This window comes from Saccoglossus kowalevskii, chromosome 9 (genome assembly GCF_978046115.1).
Source record: "Saccoglossus kowalevskii chromosome 9, keSacKowa6.1, whole genome shotgun sequence".
In the NCBI taxonomy this organism is placed as follows: Eukaryota; Metazoa; Hemichordata; class Enteropneusta; family Harrimaniidae; genus Saccoglossus; species Saccoglossus kowalevskii.
In genome coordinates, this window is record NC_140649.1 from 5175090 (window position 1) to 5196911 (window position 21822).

General features: G+C 38.9%; 1 long non-coding RNA gene across 1 annotated transcript; it reads left to right on the plus strand.

The window, feature by feature from the left end:
- Nucleotides 1–18393: 18393 nt before the first annotated feature.
- Nucleotides 18394–19163, plus strand: LOC146738067 (uncharacterized). The gene is made up of 2 exons (XR_014930492.1): nt 18394–18810; nt 18906–19163. It is a non-coding gene; the product is annotated as an uncharacterized LOC146738067 (long non-coding RNA).
- Nucleotides 19164–21822: the final 2659 nt, after the last annotated feature.

Genomic DNA, 21822 nt, shown 5'->3' on the forward strand with positions numbered 1-21822 from the left:
AGCCATAATTGCTGACCATATGAAAAAAAAGAGGTAAGTTATAATATACTTTATTAATAAATTATTCATGTGTAAGATATTAGTTACTCGAAAAATACGAGGAACAGACATGATGAGAAGAACATTGTCAGTTTATTTAAAATAATTTTATTTCTTGACATAGATGGTGAAAAAATCACACATGAATGATAAGATGCTAAATAAGTATGCAATATAGCCATGTTTATTTTATTAATACAAGTCGTTACAAACAGCATTATGTCTTTTTCTTCTTTACCAGTTTTGGAATGCCACGTCTTTTATTTAATATACTAGCACTTGGTTTTCAGTAGCTTCGTCAGTATTATCTTCTTCTTTTTGTGATATTTTAAGGTGGTGAGATACAAGCTTTGCAGTCATGCGTTGCACTCGAATCTTTTCTTTATGTGGCATCTCGGTGTTCTTACGCACGTGATTAATGGAACGAATAAGTGTTTTCAGGTCCGGGCAGAAGGCAGTGGCATGTTCGACTATTCGTTTAGAATGAAAGGATTTTTTCAGGAAAGATAAAACGGATTCATTCGAAAGCATCTTGCCGTGCGATTTAATATCATCAGGTAGTATTTGAGAGAGGTCAGAAATGTCTGACGCAACAGACTCTCGCTCATCCATGTCTTCATTTTGTTCAGTAGGGTTGTTGAATCGCAGTCGATCAAAAGAATCAAAAGGATCAACGAAGGTAGTAGGAGAACAAGGGAAAGAAGAGATAAAGGTATTACCCGAAGGTGTTGAAGTTGAGGGAGGGGTTAGTACCTTCTCCTCATCGTTGTTTTTATCTTTTTTAGTAGCTTTGTCAAGGACGTCATCGAGAAAACTTTTAACAACAGCTGCAGATTCATCTTGAGTTACGTCATAATTGCCTCTTTTTCCAGTACCTACTTTGTTTTCTATATTACGGTTATTTGCATGAAAGTGATCTTGACGTGTCGAGACTTCAATAACATCGTTTGGGTTTTTCGCTATTCCGGTTTGTGTTTCGTTTTCATCATTATCTGTGGTTACTGTAGTGTTATCGATTTCCATGTTGTTTTCATCATCGATATTGATTGCTGTTTTCGACTGATCGTTTTCATCACGTTTTTCGTTGTCACCAGTTTTATTAGTTTTGTTTATGTTTTGATCGTTTTGATCGCCACGTGTACTTGGTCGTTTATCAGTTAATGAGGTGTCTTGTTCCCTACAGTTACGCTGTATATGTCCTTTTTTGACGCATTTATGACATATTATTTCGTCCGTAGACAGGTATATGCGGTAATTTCTTTCTTCATGCACAACATTTAGTGCGCCTTCTATTTTGTCATCGCACATCATATATACCTGTCTACGGAATGATTTCACGTGTCTTAAACGTGGGTTTTTAACAGCCGAGAATGACTCTAATTGAGCTAACCACTCGACCATATCTTTTTAATTCGGCTTCAATAGTATAGTCTGGTATGAAGGGTGGTACGCCAGATAAAATTATCTTTGTTGCCGGTTTAACCAGTGGTTCGATCTCAACATGCATGTCGGCAATCGTGCAGCCATGCATGCACGCCTTTTCAACAGACGCAATTGAGTCTAAAAAACACAAAACCATTCCATTTGCACGAGATGCAGCAACAATATTTTTAGCATCAACAATTTCAGCAATGCTAGATACATATGATTCTATGGCAACCCCATAAATTGATTGACACCTAATGCCATGTTTGCGAGTCAAGCCCTGAAAAGGGCTGCCACGTTGGCTCGCCGTGATGGCAGCCATCTTGGTTTGGCTGCCGGCGTGACTCAGTCACAACCAAAAATTAAAACCAACCAAATAAATGACAGATTTATGTCAAAAAGAATAATAAAGTTAACACAAATAATCACGATACCTTTACGGATCCTATTGAAACAAAGAGGAAACTCAGTGAAGACTCCTCAGGCAGAAAGAACGTGAAATTGTAGGAGCTCAGTCGTACATTACTCGTCAGCCCTGGTATGCATGTAATTAGTAGATTTCTCGTCAGCCCTGGGATGCATGTAATTAGTAGATTTCTCGTCAGCCCTGGGATGCATGTAATTAGTACATTTCTCGTCAGCCCTGGGATGCATGTAATTAGTACATTTCTTGTCAGCCCAGGAATGCATGTAATTAGAACATTTCTCGTCAGCCCTGGGATGCATGTATTTAGTACATTTCTCATCCGCCCTGGGATGCATGTAATTAGTACATTTCTCGTCAGCCCTGGGATGCCTGTAATTAGTACAATTCTCAACAGCCCTGGGATGCATGTAATTAGTACATTTCTCATCAGCCCTGAGATGCAAGTAATTAGAACATTTCTCGTCAGCCCTGGGATGCATGTAATTAGTATATTTCTCATCAGCCCTGGGATGCATGTAATTAGTAGATTTCTCGTCAGCCCTGGGATGTATGTAATTAGTAGATTTCTCGTCAGCCCTAGGATGCATGTAATTTGTAGATTTCTCGTCAGCCCTGGGATGCATGTAATTAGTAGATTTCTCGTCAGCCCTGGGATGCATGTAATTAGTACATTTCTCGTCAGCCCTGGGATGCATGTAATTAGTACATTTCTCGTCAGCCCTGGGATGCATGTAATTAGTACATTTCCCGTCAGCCCTGGGATGCATGTAATTAGTTCATTTCTCGTCAGCCCTGGGATGCATGTAATTAGAACATTTCTCGTCAGCCCTGGGATGCATGCAATTAGTACATTTCTCGTCAGCCCTGGGATGCACATAATTAGTACATTTCTCGTCAGCCCTGGGATGCATGTAATTAGTAGATTTCTCGTCAGCTCTGGGATGCATTAATTAGTACATTTCTCGTCAGCCCTGGGATGCCTGTAATTAGTACAATTCTCAACAGCCCTGGGATGCATGTAATTAGTACATTTCTCATCAGCCCTGAGATGCAAGTAATTAGAACATTTCTCGTCAGCCCTGGGATGCATGTAATTAGTATATTTCTCGTCAGCCCTGGGATGCATGTAATTAGTAGATTTCTCGTCAGCCCTGGGATGTATGTAATTAGTACATTTCTCGTCAGCCCTGGGATGCATGTAATTAGTACATTTCTCGTCAGCCCTGGGATGCATGTTATTAGTACAATTCTCAACAGCCCTGGGATGCATGTAATTAGTACATTTCTCATCAGCCCTGAGATGCAAGTAATTAGAACATTTCTCGTCAGCCCTGGGATGCATGTAATTAGTACATTACTTGTCAGTCCTGGAATGCATGTAATTAGAACATTTCTCGTCAGCCCTGGGATGCATGTAATTAGTACATTTCTCGTCAGCCCTGAGATGCATGTAATTAGAACATTTCTCGTCAGCCCTGGGATGCATGTAATTAGTACATTTCTCGTCAGCCCTGGGATGCATGTAATTAGTACATTTCTCGTCAGCCCTGGGATGCATGTAATTAGTTCATTTCTCGTCAGCCCTGGGATGCATGTAATTAGAACATTTCTCGTCAGCCCTGGGATGCATGCAATTAGTACATTTCTCGTCAGCCCTGGGATGCACGTAATTAGTACATTTCTCGTCAGCCCTGGGATGCATGTAATTAGTAGATTTCTCGTCAGCTCTGGGATGCATTAATTAGTACATTTCTCGTCAGCCCTGGGATGCCTGTAATTAGTACAATTCTCAACAGCCCTGGGATGCATGTAATTAGTACATTTCTCATCAGCCCTGAGATGCAAGTAATTAGAACATTTCTCGTCAGCCCTGGGATGCATGTAATTAGTATATTTCTCGTCAGCCCTGGGATGCATGTAATTAGTAGATTTCTCGTCAGCCCTGGGATGTATGTAATTAGTACATTTCTCGTCAGCCCTGGGATGCATGTAATTAGTACATTTCTCGTCAGCCCTGGGATGCATGTTATTAGTACAATTCTCAACAGCCCTGGGATGCATGTAATTAGTACATTTCTCATCAGCCCTGAGATGCAAGTAATTAGAACATTTCTCGTCAGCCCTGGGATGCATGTAATTAGTACATTACTTGTCAGTCCTGGAATGCATGTAATTAGAACATTTCTCGTCAGCCCTGGGATGCATGTAATTAGTACATTTCTCGTCAGCCCTGAGATGCATGTAATTAGAACATTTCTCGTCAGCCCTGGGATGCATGTAATTAGTACATTTCTCGTCAGCCCTGGGATGCATGTAATTAGTACATTTCTCGTCAACCCTGGGATGCATGTAATTAGTAGATTTCTCGTCAGCCCTGGGATGCATGTAATTAGTACATTTCTCATCAGCCCTGGGATGCATGTAATTAGTACATTTCTCGTCAGCCCTGGGTTTCATGTAATTAGAACATTTCTCGTCAGCCCTGGGATGCATGTAATTAGCACATTTCTCGTCAGCCCTGGGATGCATGTAATTAGTTCATTTCTCGTCAGCCCTGGGATGCATGTAATTAGTACATTTCTCGTCAGCCCTGGGATGCATGTAATTAGTACATTTCTCGTCAGCCCTGGCATGCATGTAATTAGTACATTTCTCGTCAGCCCTGGGATGCATGTAATTAGTACATTTCTCGTCAGCCCTGGGATGCATGTAATTAGTACGTTTCACATCAGCCCTGGGATGCATGTAATTAGTATATTTCTTGTCAGCCCTGGAATGCATGTAATTAGAACATTTCTCGTCAGCCCTGGGATGCATGTAATTAGTACATTTCTCGTCAGCCCTGAGATGCATGTAATTAGAACATTTCTCGTTAGCCCTGGGATGCATGTAATTAGTACATTTCTCGTCAGCCCTGGGATGCACGTAATTAGTACATTTCTCGTCAGCCCTGGGATGCATGTAATTAGTAGATTTCTCGTCAGCTCTGGGATGCATTAATTAGTACATTTCTCGTCAGCCCTGGGATGCCTGTAATTAGTACAATTCTCAACAGCCCTGGGATGCATGTAATTAGTACATTTCTCATCAGCCCTGAGATGCAAGTAATTAGAACATTTCTCGTCAGCCCTGGGATGCATGTAATTAGTATATTTCTCGTCAGCCCTGGGATGCATGTAATTAGTAGATTTCTCGTCAGCCCTGGGATGTATGTAATTAGTAGATTTCTCGTCAGCCCTGGGATGCATGTAATTAGAACATTTCTCGTCAGCCCTGGGATGCATGTAATTAGTACATTTCTCGTCAGCCCTGGGATGCATGTAATTAGCACATTTCTCGTCAGCCCTGGGATGCATGTAATTAGTACATTTCTTGTCAGCCCTGGGATGCATGTAATTAGTACATTTCCCGTCAGCCCTGGGATGCATGTAATTAGTTCATTTCTCGTCAGCCCTGGGATGCATGTAATTAGAACATTTCTCGTCGGCCCTGGGATGCATGTAATTAGTACATTTCTCATCAGCCCTGGGTTTCATGTAATTAGAACATTTCTCGTCAGCCCTGGGATGCATGTAATTAGCACATTTTTCGTCAGCCCTGGGATGCATGTAATTAGTACATTTCTCGTCAGCCCTGGGATGCATGTAATTAGTACATTTCTCGTCAGCCCTGGGATGCATGTAATTAGTAGATTTCTCGTCAGCCCTGGGATGCATGTAATTAGTACATTTCTCATCAGCCCTGGGATGCATGTAATTAGTAGATTTCTCGTCAGCTCTGGGATGCATTAATTAGTACATTTCTCGTCAGCCCTGGGATGCCTGTAATTAGTACAATTCTCAACAGCCCTGGGATGCATGTAATTAGTACATTTCTCATCAGCCCTGAGATGCAAGTAATTAGAACATTTCTCGTCAGCCCTGGGATGCATGTAATTAGTATATTTCTCATCAGCCCTGGGATGCATGTAATTAGTAGATTTCTCGTCAGCCCTGGGATGTATGTAATTAGTAGATTTCTCGTCAGCCCTGGGATGCATGTAATTAGTACATTTCTCGTCAGCCCTGGGATGCATGTAATTAGTACATTTCTTGTCAGCCCTGGGATGCATGTAATTAGTACATTTCCCGTCAGCCCTGGGATGCATGTAATTAGTTCATTTCTCGTCAGCCCTGGGATGCATGTAATTAGCACATTTCTCGTCAGCCCTGGGATGCATGTAATTAGTACATTTCTCGTCAGCCCTGGGATGCATGTAATTAGTACATTACTCGTCAGCCCTGGGATGCATGTAATTAGTAGATTTCTCGTCAGCCCTGAGATGCATGTAATTAGTACATTTCTCATCAGCCCTGGGATGCATGTAATTAGTACATTTCTCGTCAGCCCTGGGATGCATGTAATTAGTACATTTCTTGTCAGCCCTGGGATGCATGTAATTAGTACATTTCCCGTCAGCCCTGGGATGCATGTAATTAGTACATTTCTCGTCAGCCCTGGGATGCATGTAATTAGAACATTTCTCGTCAGCCCTGGGATGCATGTAATTAGTAGATTTCTCGTCAGCCCTGGGATGCATGTAATTAGTAGATTTCTCGTCAGCCCTGGGATGTATGTAATTAGTACATTTCTCGTCAGCCCTGGGATGCATGTAATTAGTACATTTCTCGTCAGCCCTGGGATGCATGTTATTAGTACATTTCTCGTCAGCCCTGGTATGCATGTAATTAGAACATTTCTCGTCAGCCCTGGGATGCATGTAATTAGTACATTTCTCGTCAGCCCTGAGATGCATGTAATTAGAACATTTCTCGTCAGCCCTGGGATGCATGTAATTAGTACATTTCTCGTCAGCCCTGGGATGCATGTAATTAGTAGATTTCTCGTCAGTCCTGGGATGCATGTAATTAGTACATTTCTCATCAGCCCTGGGATGCATGTAATTAGTACATTTCTCGTCAGCCCTGGGATGCATGTAATTAGTAGATTTCTCGTCAGCTCTGGGATACATTAATTAGTACATTTCTCGTCAGCCCTGGGATGCCTGTAATTAGTACAATTCTCAACAGCCCTGGGATGCATGTAATTAGTACATTTCTCATCAGCCCTGAGATGCAAGTAATTAGAACATTTCTCGTCAGCCCTGGGATGCATGTAATTAGTATATTTCTCATCAGCCCTGGGATGCATGTAATTAGTAGATTTCTCGTCAGCCCTGGGATGCATGTAATTAGAACATTTCTCCTCAGCCCTGGGATGCATGTAATTAGTTCATTTCTCGTCAGCCCTGGGATGCATGTAATTAGAACATTTCTCGTCGGCCCTGGGATGCATGTAATTAGTACATTTCTCATCAGCCCTGGGTTTCATGTAATTAGTTCATTTCTCGTCAGCCCTGGGATGCATGTAATTAGTACATTTCTCGTCAGCCCTGGGATGCATGTAATTAGTACATTTCTCGTCAGCCCTGGCATGCATGTAATTAGTACATTTCTCGTCAGCCCTGGGATGCATGTAATTAGTACATTTCTCGTCAGCCCTGGGATGCATGTAATTAGTACATTTCTTGTCAGCCCTGGGATGCATGTAATTAGTACATTTCCCGTCAGCCCTGGGATGCATGTAATTAGTTTATTTCTCGTCAGCCCTGGGATGCATGTAATTAGAACATTTCTCGTCAGCCCTGGGATGCATGTAATTAGTACATTTCTCATCAGCCATGGGATGCATGTAATTAGTAGATTTCTCGTCAGCTCTGGGATGCATCAATTAGTACATTTCTCGTCAGCCCTGGGATGCCTGTAATTAGTACAATTCTCAGCAGCCCTGGGATGCATGTAATTAGTACATTTCTCATCAGCCCTGAGATGCTAGTAATTAGAACATTTCTCGTCAGCCCTGGAATGCATGTAATTAGTATATTTCTCATCAGCCCTGGGATGCATGTAATTAGTAGATTTCTCGTCAGCCCTGGGATGCATGTAATTAGTATATTTCTCATCAGCCCTGGGATGCATGTAATTACATGTAGTAGATTTCTCGTCAGCCCTGGGATGTTTGTAATTAGTAGATTTCTCATCAGCCCTGGGATGCATGTAATTAGTACATTTCTCATCAGCCCTGGGATGCATGTAATTAGTAGATTTCTCGTCAGCCCTGGGATGTATGTAATTAGTAGATTTCTCGTCAGCCCTGGGATGCATGTAATTAGTACATTTCTCGTCAGCCCTGGGATGCATGTAATTAGTACATTTCTCGTCAGCCCTGGGATGCATGTAATTAGTACATTTCTCGTCAGCCCTGGGATGCATGTAATTAATACATTTCCCGTCAGCCCTGGGATGCATGTAATTAGTTCATTTCTCGTCAGCCCTGGGATGCATGTAATTAGAACATTTCTCGTCAGCCCTGGGATGCATGTAATTAGTACATTTCTCGTCAGCCCTGGGTTTCATGTAATTAGAACATTTCTCGTCAGCCCTGCGAAGCATGTAATTAGCACATTTCTCGTCAGCCCTGGGATGCATGTAATTAGTACATGGCCATACTAATATCCAACAGACTGGCCATACTGACGTCCAACAGACTGGCCATACTAACATCCAACAGACTGGCCATACTGACATCCAACAGACTGGCCATACTAATATCCAACAGTCTGGCCTTACCAGCGACCAACAGACTGGCCATACTAACGTCCATTAGACTGGCCATACTAACGTCCATTAGACTGGCCATACTGATGTCCAACAGACTGGCCATACTAATATCCAACAGACTGGCTATACCAACTAACAACAGACTGGCCATACTAACGTCCATTAGACTGGCCATACTAACATCCAACAGACTGGCCATACTAACGTCCAACAGACTGGCCATACTAACGTCCAACAGACTGGCCATACTGACGTCCAACCGACTGGCCATACTGACGTCCAACAGACTGGCCATACTGACATCCAACAGACTGGCCATACTGACGTCCAACAGACTGGCCATACTGACATCCAACAGACTGGCCATACTGACGTCCAACAGACTGGCCATACTAATATCCAACAGACTGGCTATACCAACTAACAACAGACTGGCCATACTAACGTCCATTAGACTGGCCATACTAACATCCAACAGACTGGCCATACTAACGTCCAACAGACTGGCCATACTAACGTCCAACAGACTGGCCATACTGACGTCCAACCGACTGGCCATACTGACATCCAACAGACTGGCCATACTGACATCCAACAGACTGGCCATACTGACATCCAACAGACTGGCCATACTGACGTCCAACAGACTGGCCATACTGATGTCCAACAGACTGGCCATACTGACGTCCAACAGACTGGCCATACTGACATCCAACAGACTGGCCATACTGACATCCAACAGACTGGCCATACCAACGACCAACAGACTGGCCACACTAACGTCCAACAGACTGGCCATACTAACATCCAACAGACTGGCCATACTGACATCCAACAGACTGGCCATACTAATATCCAACAGACTGGCCATACTGACGTCCAACAGACTGGCCATACTGACGTCCAACAGACTGGCCATACTGACGTCCAACAGACTGGCCATACTGACGTCCAACAGACTGGCCATACTAACGTCCAACAGACTGGCCATACTGACGTCCAACAGACTGGCCATACTGACATCCAACAGACTGGCCATACTGACGTCCAACAGACTGGCCATACTAACGTCCATTAGACTGGCCATACTAACGTCCAACAGACTGGCCATACTGACGTCCAACCGACTGGCCATACTGACATCCAACAGACTGGCCATACTGACATCCAACAGACTGGCCATTCTGACATCCAACAGACTGGCCATACTGACGTCCAACAGACTGGCCATACTGATGTCCAACAGACTGGCCATACTGACGTCCAACAGACTGGCCATACTGACATCCAACAGACTGGCCATACTGACATCCAACAGACTGGCCATACCAACGACCAACAGACTGGCCACACTAACGTCCAACAGACTGGCCATACTAACGTCCAACAGACTGGCCGTACTGACATCCAACAGACTGGCCATACTGACGTCCAACAGACTGGCCATACTGACGTCCAACAGACTGGCCATACTGACGTCCAACAGACTGGCCATACTGACGTCCAACAGACTGGCCATACTAACGTCCAACAGACTGGCCATACTGACGTCCAACAGTCTGGCCATACTGACATCCAACAGACTGGCCATACTGACGTCCAACAGACTGGCCATACTGACGTCCAACAGACTGGCCATACTGACATCCAACAGACTGGCCATACTGACATCCAACAGACTGGCCATACTGACATCCAACAGACTGGCCAGACTGGCCATACTAACGTCCAACAAACTGGCCATACTGACATCCAACAGACTGGCCATACTGACGTCCAACAGACTGGCCATACTGACGTCCAACAGACTGGCCATACTGACGTCCAACAGACTGACCATACTGACGTCCAACAGACTGGCCATACTGACGTCCAACAGACTGGCCATACTAACGTCCAACAGACTGGCCATACTGACGTCCAACAGACTGGCCATACTGACATCCAACAGACTGGCCATACTGACGTCCAACAGACTGGCCATACTAACGTCCATTAGACTGGCCATACTAACGTCCAACAGACTGGTCATACTGACGTCCAACCGACTGGCCATACTGACATCCAACAGACTGGCCATACTGACATCCAGCAGACTGGCCATACTGACATCCAACAGACTGGCCATACTGACGTCCAACAGACTGGCCATACTGATGTCCCACAGAATGGCCATACTGACGTCCAACAGACTGGCCATACTGACATCCAACAGACTGGCCATACTGACATCCAACAGACTGGCCATACCAACGACCAACAGACTGGCCACACTAACGTCCAACAGACTGGCCATACTAACGTCCAACAGACTGGCCATACTGACATCCAACAGACTGGCCATACCAACGACCAACAGACTGGCCACACTAACGTCCAACAGACTGGCCATACTAACGTCCAACAGACTGGCCATACTGATGTCCAACAGACTGGCCATACTGACGTCCAACAGACTGGCCATACTAACGTCCAACAGACTGGCCATACTGACGTCCAACAGACTGGCCATACTGACATCCAACAGACTGGCCATACTGACGTCCAACAGACTGGCCATACTGACGTCCAACAGACTGACCATACTGACATCCAACAGACTGGCCATACTGACATCCAACAGACTGGCCATACTGACATCCAACAGACTGGCCATACTGACATCCAACAGACTGGCCATACTGACATCCAACAGACTGGCCAGACTGGCCATACTAACGTCCAACAGACTGGCCATACTGACATCCAACAGACTGGCCATACTGACATCCAACAGACTGGCCATACTGACGTCCAACAGACTGGCCATACTAACGTCCAACAGACTGGCCATACTGACGTCCAACAGACTGGCCATACTGACGTCCAACAGACTGGCCATACTGACGTCCAACAGACTGGCCATACTAACGTCCAACAGACTGGCCATACTGACGTCCAACAGACTGGCCATACTGACGTCCAACAGACTGGCCAAATACAGCTCGTTCTTCCCTTAAGCGGGACTGTAGAGATAGTAATAGCTACCTGCTTTCTAATGTCTGGAGAATCATATATTATTATAACCAGTCATTGTGTACAAAGTGTGAATAATACACCATGCTTATTTGTATATTAAATAATGCATTATATCTAAACGCATCTTATTATAAAGTTTTCATGTTTCAGTAATCACTTCATAGTTTTATACAATATAGCATATTGGGGAATGTAGAACTCCATGTTACTCTATTTATATTTTAAAAACATATTTAATTTTAATAAAATTTTATTAATACTTGTTCATAGAATGGAAGAATTGAGTGCACAAAGAAACGCTGCCCGAAGTTAAACTGTGAAACTACAGTTAGTACAGTTGGAGAGTGCTGTCCAATATGCTTAGAAGATATATGCAGTATAGCCATTTCTGATGATATCATTTAGAAGTGGTGATGACATCAGCATTAACTGTGTACAAAATGGTATTTAGTATTTATTATGAAGGTGAAAGGTGGGAGATGAATGATGGTTCCTGTTCAGAGTGTATTTGTAGGGTAAGTATCTCATTTCTGATGACATCATTGAATGTGGTGAAGACATCAGCATAAAATGTGTACAAAATGGTTTGATATTGACCAGTGCAGTGCACACTTAAAAAGTTTGATTGCATGAAAAAAAGATGGGCAAGGTTATTAGCATATATTCAAAAAGGCAGTTAAACACATATTACAATCTGAGATGAGAAAGACACTAGAAACAGCATGCGACAAACATTGAACATTTCTTTTTAGAAATGCACCTTTGGAATTTTGCATCTCAAATTGTGATCTGAACTAAAATTGCCAATTTCTTTATTTTTGGCTCAGTTCAATATTGTACAGCACACCTGATCTTGTTAACATGTAAACACTTTAGGCCAGCAGAAAAAAATTCTCTGTTTCTCGTTTCATGGAAATTTTAAAATGAGGCGGCGATGCAATTTTTTTTTTTTTTTTGGAATACTGAGCTAATATGGGGGGAATTTGAGACAAGTGCATTTTGGAATGCGCGCGGAAACGAGAAACAGAGATATTTTTTTCTCAGACTTACCATTAATAGATTTGTTTCTGAAAACCAAAGCAGACTGCTACTTTGTATGTTACATGTAAACTATATGTCTTGTAATTTCAGAGAGGCAGAGTGTGCTGCTCATTCAAGTCATTATGCTGAATCTCGGGAGGGTTTCCATGATAACAGTGAAAGAGGAAATTTTTTTATTTACTAAATATGATTAATTTATGTACAAGACTGATTTTCGTATTGTATAAATATTGTATCAGTGTTATTCTTATTTTGTAAAAAACAAAAAATTCTTTATATATGTATATATATATAGAAGATAATAGTCATTTACATTTTGCTGCGAAATAGGAACTGTTTTTCTAGATTGCAGTGTCAGATTATACACAGTAGAACTCCTTTTCTTGTCAAGAGTCAACTCCAAATCATTAGAGCACCCTTAAATTGAAATTTCTCATACCGAAAATTCATCAGTTTCTAGTGGTCTTCTGAATAACTGTAGAAATGTGAACATTTTGTGTTTCAAAACTGATTCACAAGATGTAGGAGATTTATAACTCACCAGCTCTCTGAACTTGAAGTGTGGTAGATTTACGGCGACCTTGACTGTTGCGCAGATCAACGAGTACAAACTGGGACGTTACCAAGTTTTAATTAAGTAATTTTCATGTTATTGAAAGATATCGAAGGAGTCACCGGCGGTAATCAGTGAAAGTCGCGCCCAGGATTGGATTGTGGGAAAATCAATGTTTATCAACACAAATGTCGCACATGCGCAGCGTGGCGACTATCGCGCTTTAAGGTAGAAGCCTACTCATAAATGCAATTACCCAGAATTTATTCATTTTCCAATAAATTATACTCCCGGGCAACACAAGATATTTCAATTTAAAAAAAGAGTTTTTGCCATTTTGTCAGTATTATAAGCTTCTACTACAGGTTTCTATGGCATATTATGTCATATCTCAAGGCATGTTACTGAAAAAATCATTTATTTTGAATGATCAGACACTTTTTATACTGCATTATTTGAAAAATCTGGGTTTTAAAAAGTGTCAAAAAATGCAATTTTCTCAAAATACATCATTGTAACATGCACCATGAGTTAATAGCCCAATGATTTCACATAATAAACTAATGAACATTGACCAACTTTCCCAAAATTTATGAGCAGGTTTCTACTTTAAGGTGTCGCAGTTTTAAAGCAATTTCCTATTTATATACCAAAGATCACTGTCAAAGTATATTAATGTAGTATATATTACAGTCATTTCTAAAATGTAAATTCAGGAATTATGTATGCGATTATTTGTTACAAAAACTTCCCATGGTAGTAGGGTATGTTTTATAGACCTCTTCTGTCTATAAACAAAATTGAGAGCTAACATTCCATAGTTGTATTGGTTGACAGTATTTGACTGCAAAGATGGAGGTAGTGATAGTGTTTTATTGAAGCACAAAATGGGAGTCTTTGCAGTTAGTGTGTCTGTGTGTGTGTGTGTGTGTGTGTATGTGTGTCCGACTGTTCCACTGCTATCTCAAGAACCATACATCGGTTTTTGATGAAACTTGGTGCATAGATGCTGTGGGCCAATGCGCAGATTTGATTAGGTTTTGGTAAAAATCCATACTCGTTAATTACCTAATTTGCATGATAATTAGCTAATTTTTAGTGGTTCCATGACTGTTCCACTGATATCTAAACAACCACTCATTGGATTTTGATGAAACTTGGTACATAGATGCTCTGAACTGATGCTAGGTTTTGATTAGTTTTTGGTAATAATCCGTGGATACTAATTACCTAATTTGCATAATGATTAGTCAATTTTCGGTTTTTCCACTATGATCTCGAATACTAATCCTCACATTTCAATGAAACTTGGTACATAAATGTCATATGACACTGCACAGACCTGATAGTTTTTACGGTAATATCAGTACATATAATTACCTAATTTGCATAATTAATTAATTTCCAACTTTCACACTGATATTTCAGGTACTAATCATCACATATCAATGAATGTTTGTACATGGATGCTGTAGAAAAATAGACAGACCTGGATTATTGTGGGTTAAAATCTGAACATATTAATTACCCAATTTGCATAATTAACCAATTTTAAGCTTTCACACTGATATCTAAAGTACTAATTATTCCATTTTAATGAAACTTAGTACAAAAATGCCCTAGGACAATGTACAAACCTAATTAGTTTGGGTTAAAAATCTGTTCATATTAATTCCCTAATTAGCATAATAATTCATAATTTTTTGGTTCTAATCACATTTCAATTGAACTTGGTAAATAGAGTTTTTGTTACATTGCACAGACCTCATTAGTTTTACACTCAAATCTGTTCATATTAATTTTCTGATTTGCATAATTAGTTTTCAGCTAAGTAATTTCAAATTATATTTAATGTGAATCCAATACTCTCAGCACATGGGAGTTCTTTCTAAGCTTTCTTTGATTATATTTTATTACAAAAAAAATGATGTTGTTCACAGCATGCAGCTATTATATTGGGTTCTATTGTTTTTAATATTGTTAATCTTTTCACCACTGGTTCCCTCTTTTCATCACAAAATAGTCCCATTTATATTCTCCACTCTTCTTCAAAAGATTTGGACAAAAATAGCCCAAATTCTTTTGAGTAAAAACTGAAAATTTACTCAAATTTTGTCTGTTGGCTCTAAAATTAAGGTTCGTTTTCAAAAAAATTGAAGAAGATATAAAAAAAAGGTGCAGACAAATTTGGTGTCTGGTGGTGAAAAGGTCACAAGTTTTTTTTTACATTTGTCTGCAGTCTGAATTGATGAATAGTAATATATTAAAGGGTTATTTTGGTGCATTTGATGGATAAAAAAGTTGTATTTGTTATATCCCGATAACATTTAACTGCTAAAAAGAGTTTCATTAGTTTACCAACCAATTGCTAAAGAGTTGTATTGGTTGTCAACATCACTTAAAAATGTTTATTTGATGTAGGTTCTTTGTAGTTTTTTCCAAATTCTTACACTGGTTTCTATGGTGACATTATTTATTTATATCTCAAAGTTTTCTTGGGGGCATGAGATAAAATGTACATACTCGTATACAATGGGAAGTTATCTCCCATAATGCAATGTATATATATTCACAGTAAAATGCTCAGTTGTGCAAAACTTTAATTTGGCTTTGAATCTTGTTTTTAAGAATATTGAAAATACTAGTGTTAGCTAAGGACCCTTTTCCTTTGGTGTCACATTAAAAAATTGAAACTTATTTTCAGCTGGTTATATATTAGCTTATTATTGCTGAAATCATTGACTTGGAATTAGTTATTTTTGTTTTGAATATTCAGTGTTAGGGGCACAAATATAACATGTGTTTCTGTTTTATTTTATGATAATGTCTGTTCTTAGCTCAGGTTGGTTTTATTCAATGTGTATGTTAATTTATTCTGTCACTGGTTTGTTGATGTTACTCTAATTCCATGTACATGTAGGAATATATTTTTCGAAGAAACAATATTAGTTTTTATTGACAGTGGACTGAACATTGATAAATGCCCCAGAGATGGGAAATGTGAATACTGCTATGAGAGAATTGTTGCTTGGAATGACACGTTCTGGTGTAACATGGCACTTAACCAGACATTGCACAGTTCATCATTTTTAAAGTCATTAGATATTTTTTCATAAATATTGGATTTGAAAGTATTAGTTTCAGCACTGCTGTACTAAACACAATTTCTATATTTGCACTTCATGCTAAATAATCTTTGAACCTTTTCACCACCAGACTTCCTCACCCAAAATTTTTCTGCACTTTTTTCTCATATTCTTCAATGTTTCTGGAAACGAACCCTAATTTAATTAGTTTGAGTCAAGTTTCAGTTTTTACTCAAAAAAATTGGTTATTTTTGCTTCAATCTTCTGAAGGAAAGTGTAGGCTATAAACGGGCTACTGTAAAATGACTAATTTTCACTGGGTTTAAATTTCGCTGATTTAGCATTTCAGGCATATTCAGTGGGTTTTAAATTCATGGTTTTATCATTTAGATAATGTGTTCTGTGCTAAATTTTACATATTCACTGGGTTTTAATATAGTGCATTTTCCAGTCAGGGAAATAAGCAAAATTAAAACCCAGTGAATAATTAACCTTTTTACAGTATTTTGTGAATTTGTAATGAAAGAGGGAACTTGTGGGTTTATGCCATGACGATACAGAAAATTAAACACAAAAAAATCTGGGTCACCGAACAAATTTTCAAAATGCAAAAGTTCAAAATGTCATTTGTTTCTACTGTGAGATAATATCTCAAAAAAGGCTTAAATCTTAATTATTGAAACATTGCTAACAAGTAGTGCTATAATTGAATTCAGCTCAAACTTGCTATTTTCCCTGCCAACAATTCAGTGCAAATATTTTCACATTTTGTAAAATTTTCAGTAAATTTTATCATTTTGGACCATACAGTCAGTTTTAGATATTGCTTTTCGTTTTTGATCAAAAGATTTGTCAATTTTTACCAACATTCTTTGTTGGGGAGAAGCAAACTGGACAAAACTATTTTGTAGATGGAACCAAAATTTGACAATGGTGCTCAAAATGCGAAACCACTGGTTTATTTGGTCATCACCTAATATATTCCACTACATTACAATAACAGATTGTTTGATTTCATTTCATTTACCACAAGTGAATCCTCAACCAGTGTATTCACCACATACCTGTCAGCCTGTCAACTTGACTATTATTTTTCTCTGTTTTTTTTTTCTGTTCTTTGACAATTTTGTCCAATGCCCAAATTTATTCTTTTAGCATATACTTGACAGGCACTTTCAAATACCCTTCCTTCAACTATTAAAAAAAAAATGTTGAAACAAATGAAATGGTATACAGAATGAGAAAAAAATGTCCTTCTATTCAATAGTGGCATTACTTGTGATTTCAAATATTCTAGAATCAGAGATCAAGATATTTTAACTTGCAAGAATAGTGTAGTGTTGTGAACAACCATGATATACTATGTATATGTTTGTTTTGTCTATTTATAAGCATAGTGTAGTGTTGTGAACAACCATGTTATACTATGTATATGTTTGTTTTGTCTATTTATAAGCATAGTGTAGTGTTGTGAACAACCATGTTATACTATGTATATGTTTGTTTTGTCTATTTATAAGCACAGTGTAGTGTTGTGAACAACCATGTTATACTATGTATATGTTTGTTTTGTCTATTTATAAGCATAGTGTAGTGTTGTGAACAACCATGTTATACTATGTATATGTTTGTTTTGTCTATTTATAAGCATAGTGTAGTGTTGTGAACAACCACGTTATACTATGTATATGTTTGTTTTGTCTATTTATAAGCACAGTGTAGTGTTGTGAACAACCATGTTATACTATGTATATGTTTGTTTTGTCTATTTATAAGCACAGTGCAGTGTTGTGAACAACCATGTTATACTATGTATATGTTTGTTTTGTCTATTTATAAGCATAGTGTAGTGTTGTGAACAACCATGTTATACTATGTATATGTTTGTTTTGTCTATTTATAAGCACAGTGTAGTGTTGTGAACAACCATGTTATACTATGTATATGTTTGTTTTGTCTATTTATAAGCATAGTGTAGTGTTGTGAACAACCATGTTATACTATGTATATGTTTGTTTTGTCTATTTATAAGCATAGTGTAGTGTTGTGAACAACCATGTTATACTATGTATATGTTTGTTTTGTCTATTTATAAGCACAGTGTAGTGTTGTGAACAACCATGTTATACTATGTATATGTTTGTTTTGTCTATTTATAAGCATAGTGTAGTGTTGTGAACAACCATGTTATACTATGTATATGTTTGTTTTGTCTATTTATAAGCATAGTGTAGTGTTGTGAACAACCACGTTATACTATGTATATGTTTGTTTTGTCTATTTATAAGCACAGTGTAGTGTTGTGAACAACCATGTTATACTATGTATATGTTTGTTTTGTCTATTTATAAGCACAGTGCAGTGTTGTGAACAACCATGTTATACTATGTATATGTTTGTTTTGTCTATTTATAAGCACAGTGTAGTGTTGTGAACAACCATGTTATACTTTGTATATGTTTGTTTTGTCTATTTATAAGTTTGTTTATTGATTGATTGAAATAAGTGTCACAGTAGTTGAGAAGAACACAGGGTTAGCAAGTGTTGTTACTGATGCTACAGGTGCTCGGTATGTTTCTCTGATAATAAAAGAAATATACAATAGGGATCGAGAGATCGCCCGGCCCTGTAACCATTATAGTATACTGATGCTACAGTTTTTATTTGCAAATCTGTTCTTTATAAACAAGTTGTTTATCATGTTCCAAAAATAATTACCCCTGAATAAACTTTCTTTTAACCTAAACTGTATTCCAAATCAGTGATTTTATTGAGCTACTTATTTTTCTTCATACTCCATTTTTTGTACCGAGACCTGTTTATTTGTTATATTTTGTATAGAACGATTGTGACATTAAGCATTTGTGTATTATTTAAGTGTATTGTGCAAAAAATAAACCTTGAGATTAAGTTGGCTTTTGTTTATTTTATTACCTCACCCCCATTCTGACTATAATCGGCCTGGAACAAATACTAGTAAGTTCCCATTCTATGGCTAATCAGTGTACAGACTGCTACACCTCTGACAAGAGATTCAGTATTAAAACATACATGTTTCACTGTAACTAGGTTGAAATCCCGTGCATTTTCGTCAATTCACAACTAAATAGGGGGACAAGGGTTATTTTCGTTCAACGTAATTACAATATTTTTTTGTTCGTACAACGTAAATTGAAAAAATAAATTCCGTAATTCTGTAATCACAGGCTAAACGTAATCAATCAAATATTTTTTTCGTACACTGTAAAAATGTGTCATTTTTCTCCCCTCTAAATAGCGAGTGTAGAACTACTACTACTGTTTATTGGTGACCCGTTCGCTCATGATTGGTTCGTCGGTGTATGACGTAGTTTGAGTGACAAGTCTCAGCAGGAACGTCACCGGGCAATTTTCACGTAATGACGCATGAGGGCGATACATGCTATAACAGTCTCTCGGGCATTACTGCCCTCACTTGAAATGGCTTCGGCATATCGTTACCACGCCTCCCGCGATTGAAAATAAGTGAATCTTTATTAGGCCCGAAAACTGTCGACAGTCTAATAACAGTGGTACAGAATATAATACGCATTTTCGAGTTGCCTTCATTAGCAATGGGCTTACCATTGAGCTTTTACCTCTGCCTTGCACTTTCGGCCTCTGTTCTCTGCTCCCCAGGCAGCAATTGCACTTCCTAGTCGGATCACATAGTAACAATGAATATCATTGTTAGGACAGAAAGAGTGTTTCGCATTTGGGGACTAATGCCACCAGGAAAACTGAACATTGTACACGAGAAATTTACTGAGTGGACACCCGGGAGTGGTCACAAGGCTGATTTTGAGCAGTACACTTGGTGAACATGTGGAGTGATCAGGATAAATCTATCTATTTGAGTGGTGTTACACGTAAACATGGCTTGTGTCACACTTAAATTCATGCAATACTCTCTGCCAAACTTAATTATGGGAATTTACATTTATTTGGACAGAAAATAACATTAAACTACTTCAAATAACCCAAATCACGGTTCCTAGAATCATCACATGTACTAGAAAATCTGAGCATATTTTCCCAGCTTTACAAAAACTCATCACAGTATCGAGTACAAATTTATTCTGCTTGTACGGCCTTGTTCCAAACTACTTCTGTGTCCTGTATTTATATATACTCCTGCGTTTCGTTCTTCGTTCTTTCAATATAAATTGAAAACATGGGAACATGCTTTTTCAACTTTGGAACATCCTTCCATCTGACATGCCTCATGTCACTGATGTCAACTTATTTAGAAAAAGTCATTGAACAGAGATTAGTTTCAGGGGCGGATCTAGGATTCTGGAATAGGGGGCGATAAGTTAGCCTAAGGCCAAGTTCGCATGCGTCGATGGTGCGAAGCCCTGTTGGTTGTTAAAAATAGGGGGGCTCGGCCCCCATCTAAATCCGCCAATGAGTTTTGCATTCCAGTGCATTATAAATGTTTATGATTGATTGATAGATTTATGTAGCGGAATAACTGGCAAGACAGCACAAGAAGAATGAGAGCTTGCAGTCCCACAAAAATGTAAAGGATGCCATGGATGTACAGCCACAACTGTAAAACATGTTTAAATAGCTATACTCCATTTTAGCGAATTTGACTCAATACATGAATTAACTGAATCTTAATTTAGCTAAAGTATCAAGAATCTCATGTGAGAATATAGTTTATTTTAAATTAGTGACATCTTGAATTAGCAAAATTACAGATTAGCTAAATTAGCTAAAATAACATGCTAGCTAAAAAGACATTTTTTACAGTATGCTCCCAAGACTGTACTCTACTGCAGCCATTGCTAAATGAAAAATCATTGCATTCTATGTAAACTCAAGTAAACAACTTGACTTGACAGACGCCAAACTACAAACAGAAAGTGATAGAAAAAAGTGGGGAATGAGATATTTAACAGAGTTTAGAAGAAAATGATAACCCAATCCGATCATTGATCTGTCAAACCAAAAACCTATTTGAAATTCGATCACAGGGTTGTGAACTTTTTAAACTATATCAGGGGAAACCACTGAACGTGCCTGCAGTTTACTGTAGTAAATACAGTACAATCTCAGAGTGTACATACTTTCTAGTATTAACCCTGCAGCCACGCATATTACAATTAAATAGCACAACTTATACTCGTTAATAAGTCACGTGACCGCAGTTCAGTACTGTGCATAATATAAATATTAACAACTTGATTCATAAACTATTCTTTTAATTATGTGGCAATCGTGTCCCACAGAAAATGTATTATAGGAACACTTTTGAAGTCATAAACACGGGAGGGGCAGTTGATACATAGCTGGGTAGGAAGGTGCCCCTGAGTACTCAAAAGTGTGACCATTGTTATACCTGGATAGTGGCAAAATCTATACCCATATTTATACCAAAGTACCATTTCTGTCATCACTGTTTATTCCAAATAAAATTTGCTCTATTAGAAGAGCATCTCCAATAGAAGCACATGTAAGCCAACAGTTGCATTGTATATTGATTTATTAAAATATGTATTTTGACCATAGAAACACTTCTGTCACTTACACATAAGAGCATATTTATTA